The sequence below is a fragment of the Dreissena polymorpha genome, chromosome 7 (assembly GCF_020536995.1).
Source record: "Dreissena polymorpha isolate Duluth1 chromosome 7, UMN_Dpol_1.0, whole genome shotgun sequence".
NCBI classification, from domain to species: Eukaryota; Metazoa; Mollusca; class Bivalvia; order Myida; family Dreissenidae; genus Dreissena; species Dreissena polymorpha.
Window position 1 is genome coordinate 6,402,663 of NC_068361.1, and position 5,776 is coordinate 6,408,438.

The following is a 5,776-nucleotide window of genomic DNA, read 5'->3' on the forward strand; positions in this document are numbered from 1 at the left end:
TCTATGTGCAAAATGTTGCATTTATTTTCGCTCAAAGTTGTCGCCTTTACATTGAATTATATATGGAAACTATTTAGTGTATTATGACCTTATGCGTATAATGTAAAAGGGGACACGCACCTTTCAAAAGAATATGAACTTTGATGAAGAAGATTGCACGTGTCTTTTCTTTTCACTTCAAAGTAATTCCCTGAGATAGACATACGAAGAAAACTAGCAAATTAGTTCGTTAACAAATCCATACAAAATACATCCGCGATTATAAGCTAGTGCCAGTTGTTTTGTTGTAAACCATTATTATCACTGCATAATAGAAAATACGTTGCAAACGCTTTATGTTACATCAATACGATCAACATTTGCGCTATCGCAAATTGATAGCGGTGGAAAATTAATGTTTAATAATTCCCTCTTATCGGATTTAACTCATCTAATAAAATATGATACGCTTCATATACTATAAGATCACGTGCATAAATCATATTTTCATAGAATTCATCTGTATGGCTAATTAATCTACTCTTATTTTACATACCCGTTACAACTGTCGCAATAACTATTGAATGTCATAAATGCAATGGCTATAGATCTACACTTATCTGGTGGCGATATTTAATCGAAATCGATTTTAAAATATAAAGAACAACGTTTCCGTATTAACCCGCCAAGTCTAAGAATGAACAGTAAACACTTCATTGAAAAAATGGCACTCTTTGGGGTTTTACACATGAATGCTTATAAATATAATATCCGCACATTTTTACGAAGAACGATGTAAGTTTAATATAGATTGTATATTTTATTACAAGATAAATTCACGTTAAAGCAATTCTATAACAGCAAAACAATGCGCATTTGTTTAAAGGATCGAGTCTAATATTTGGTTGATGCACTCTGGCCTCTAACAGGAAACCGTCTTACTTAACATCATGCGACATTCGTAAGTTACGATGTCAATTTCTATGAGTAGTTAATTTTAGTAAGTCTATTAGTTACCGTTCAATCTTTTGCCTGTCCGTTATTTGAGTAAAATGTTGATGATCAATGTTTAATTATCAATGTTGCGAGCTAAAGATTAATAAGTAACTAACAATTCAAAAAACGGAACCCTGGTTTGTTTGTATTTGTGAAAAAAAAGATTTCGGTGAAAAAGTCACAGTATAATTATTAAATAATCCTACCACAATAACGAACACATTAAGTTTAGCGCTAAATTTTTACCACTCCAAGATTCAAATCTCAGGCGTAATTGTTTGAAAACGGTATACATTTTCAATTAACAGTCGCTGTAATTCGCGTTGAAACCCGTATCTGATCGCAAACTCGAAGAAAAGATGACAACAGCTTGCGCTTATCTGATTCAAGCAATCTTTATTTTAAAATGTATCTTCGATGGTGTCACACACGGCAATACCAAAATATGTTTTGATGAAATAGATACTGCCGCGTTGCGAACTAGGGTCGGAGTATCGCTATTATTTGCGCAGTTTGTATTGCAAAGAAATGTAAAATATTGTTCGGGTCACTTTACTCAAATGAGTAACCGCTGCCCTTAAAACGCATATACTATTGACATTATTGGGAAGTATTCCAAACTTGTTATAAATGTGTAAAATCCTATATTAAAATAAAATGAACAGAATCATTAAAGGGGCCTTTTCACGTTTCGGTAAATTGACAATATATATAAACGATTTTTCTTAGTTAGTTGATCTGTGACTATCGGTGTTGACTCGACTAAGTGAGCTATGAGAAAATGCGGTATTGTATTGACTCAATGATCCTCGACGGAATGCAGTGTTGAATTGACTCAATGATCCTCGACGAATTGACTTGTTGTATTGACTCAATGATCCTCGACGGAATGCAGTGTTGTATTGACTCAATGATCCTCGACGAATTGACTTGTTGTATTGACTCAATGATCCTCGACGGAATGCAGTGTTGTATTGACTCAATGATCCTCGACGGAATGCAGTGTTGTATTGACTCAATGATCCACGACGGATTGCCGTGTTGTATAGACCCAATGATCCACGACGGATTGCCGTGTTGTATTGACTCAATGATCCACGACGGATAGCCGTGTTGTATTGACTCAATGATCCACGACATATTGCCGTGTTGTATTGACTCAATGATCTAAGACCGATTGTCGTGTTGTTTTGACTCAATGATCCACGACAGATTGCCGTGTTGTATTGACTCAATGATCTACGACCGATTGCCGTGTTCTTTTGCCTCAATGATCCACGACATATTGCCGTGTTGTATTGACTCAATGATCTACGACCGATTGCCGTGTTGTATTGAATCAATGATCTACGACCGATTGCCGTGTTGTATTGACTTAATGATCAACAACGGAATGCCGTGTTGTATTGACTCAATGATCCACGACAGATTGTCGTGTTGTATTGGCTCAATGATCTACGACGGATTGCCGTGTTGTATTGGCTCAATGATCTACGACGGATTGCCGTGTTGTATTGACTCGATGATCCACGACATATTGTCGTGTTGTATTGACTCAATGATCCATGACCGATTGTCGTGTTGTATTGACTCACTGAGCCAAGCGGATTGCCGTGTTGTATTGACTCAATGATCTACGACAGATTGCCGTGTTGTATAGACTCAATGATCCACGACGGAATGCAGTTTTATTTTGACTCAATGATCCACGAAAGATTGCCGTGTTGTATTGACTCAATGCTCCACAACGGATTGCCGTGTTGTATTGACTCAATGATCCACGGCATATTGCCGTTTTGTATTGACTCAATTATCTACGACCGATTGTCTTGTTGTTTTGACTCAATGATCCACGACAGATTGTCATGATGTATTGACTCCATGATCTACGACGGATTGCAGTATTGTATTGGCTCAAGGATCTAAGACGGATTGCCGTTTTGTATTGAATAAATGATCTAAGACAGATTGCCGTGTTGTATTGACCCAATGATCCACGATGGGTTGCCATGTTGTATTGACTTAATGATCCACGACAGATTGCCATGTTGAATTGACTCAATGATCCACGACCGATTGCCGTGTTGTATTGACTCAATGATCCACGACGGATTGCCGTGTTGTATTGACTCAATGATCCACGACATATTGCCGTGTTGTATTGACTCAATGATCCCCAGTGAATTGCCGTGTTGTATTGACTCAATGATCCACGACAGATTGCCGTGTTGTATTGACTCAATGATCCACAACGGATAGCCGTGTTGTATTGACTCAATAATCCACGACAGATTGCCGTGTTTTATTGACTCAATGATCCACGACGGATTGCCGTGTTGTATTGACTCAATGATCCACGACGGATAGCCGTGTTGTATTGACTCAATGATCCACGACAGATTGCCGTGTTGTATTGACTCAATGATCCACGACGGATTGCCGTGTTGTATTGACTAAATGATCCAAGACGGATTGCCGTGTTGTATTGACTCAAGGATCTACGACGGATTGCCAATTTGTATTGACTAAATGATCCAAGACGGATTGCCGTGTTGTATTGAAATCATCAACAACGGAATGCCGGGTTGTATTGACCCAATGATCCGCGACAGATTGACGTGTTGTATTGACTCAATGATCCACGACAGATTGTCGTGTTGTATTGACTCAAAGATCCACGACGGATTGACGTGTTGTATTGACTCAATGATCCACGACGGATTGCCGTGTTGTATTGACTCAATGATCTGCGACAGATTGCCGTGTTGTATTGACTCAATGATCCACGACGGATTGCCGTGTTGTATTGACTAAATGATGAAAGACAGATTGCCGTGTTGTATTGACTCAAGGATCTACGACAGATTGCCGTGTTGTATTGACTCAATGATAGAATGCGGGTTTACGTCAACTAAGCGATATCGGATGGAATGCGATTTTACGCCGACACAATCATTAAGACGGAATGCGGTTTTATGTGACTATATGATCTACAGCTGTATGCGGTTTTGGTCGACTTAAGCATGCAATGCGGTGCTTTCTTTTTACAATGACCTACGCCCAGTGGGCATCCAACGTTGCTGCAACGTTGTATTAAGGTTGCATTCGAACGTTGCAGTTTGGTTGTACGAAGGGTCCAAATGAAAGTTTTCCCGACGTTTTTTCCAAACGTTGCTGCAACGTTGTATTTAGGTCGCATTAAAACGCAGTATTTTTAAATTCTATATTTTTTTTAAATAATATAAAACTTTAAAACTGTTTACTGCCAACCGTTCTTTCGATTATTATCGGCAGTTATGGAACATAATCGTGTTTGATTCATACTAACAACCACTATTTGATGTCTAGAGAGAGTTACCTGAAACGCTCCCCGAGTAGAAATCAAACCCACCAACTCCCGATCACTAGGCAGATACCTCATCCACTACACCACGGCGACTGTTGAATGTTACTGACAAAAATGTTGACTATTGATTTTTGGTTGAAACTTTGAAACTAGATTCTACCATTTTAATGCATAACACAACTTAAGCAATATATTTTATCCGGCGATTTTGAGTTAAAGTTTATATTTAGCATCGTAAAGTTTAAGCAACTGATTTGTAAAATTTAAAAAATTCATTTCTAAAATGTACAAGAAATCATAGGCATGAACTGTATTATTATAGGTACGATTCCTACTCGGGGAGCGTTTCCTTATCCCCTCTGTAGACACTTAGTACTGGTTCTTTCTAGGAAACGGACTCGACAGTGTGCATATTTGCCTATAATACTCGAAAGAGCGGTTGGCAGTAAACAGTTTTAAAAAAAAAGAAAAGAAAAAAGAAATACTACGTTTGAATGCAACCTAAATACAACGTCGCAGCAACGTTGGAAAAAAACGTTGCAGCAACGTTGGAAAAAAAACGTCGGGAAAACTTTCATATAGACCATTGGTACAACCAAACTGCAACGTTCGAATGCAACCTAAATACAACGTTGCAGCAACGTTTGATGCCCACTGGGAAACTGCAACGTTTGAGTGCAACCTAAATACAAAGTTGCCAAAAAACGTTGCAGCAACGTTGGAAAAAAACGTCGAGAAAACTTTCATATACACCATTGTGACAACCAAACTGCAACGTTTGATAAAACGTCCAGGTAATGTTTTTTATGCAACGTTGTGGCAACGTTCGGTAATGGTTGCCGACGTTGCGACCTAAATATTACGTTGCAGCAACGTTCGCACAACGTTTGATGCCCACTGGGCGGTAGCATGCTGTTTTAAGTCAACTACACGATCAACGACGGAATCTTATGTATTACGACATCTTAAACAGTATTATTAAGAATCTTATTTCTTATATACGACGGGATGCGGTATACGCCAGAATGCGGCGATACCGCGAAGAAATGGTTTCCCGTAACATAGATTGCTTTCTTTCTTACGTCGACCAGACGATTTACTGTATTTCGTCGACTAGTTGCTTTATTGTCAAAGAATTATATATCTTCATCAACATACTTCGTGCGATTTTTATCATAAGGTTGTTTCACGCAAACTATCTCAGGCAGCACGACTAGAAGGACTTGGGATACGTGTTTTAAATGGCAATATTGTCTCGCGAATTTAGCAACATGTAAAAAGTATCACTAAATTCGAGCTAGGCGTTTTATTTATTAGTATAGATTCCCTGTTAACAATGGAAGCACGATACCGCACAGGTTTAGTGCCACATTTTTCATTGCAAAGAAATATATGAAGTAACATTGATTCGTATGTTTCTGTAGGAAGATACCCACCTTTTATTCGCTCCTACTC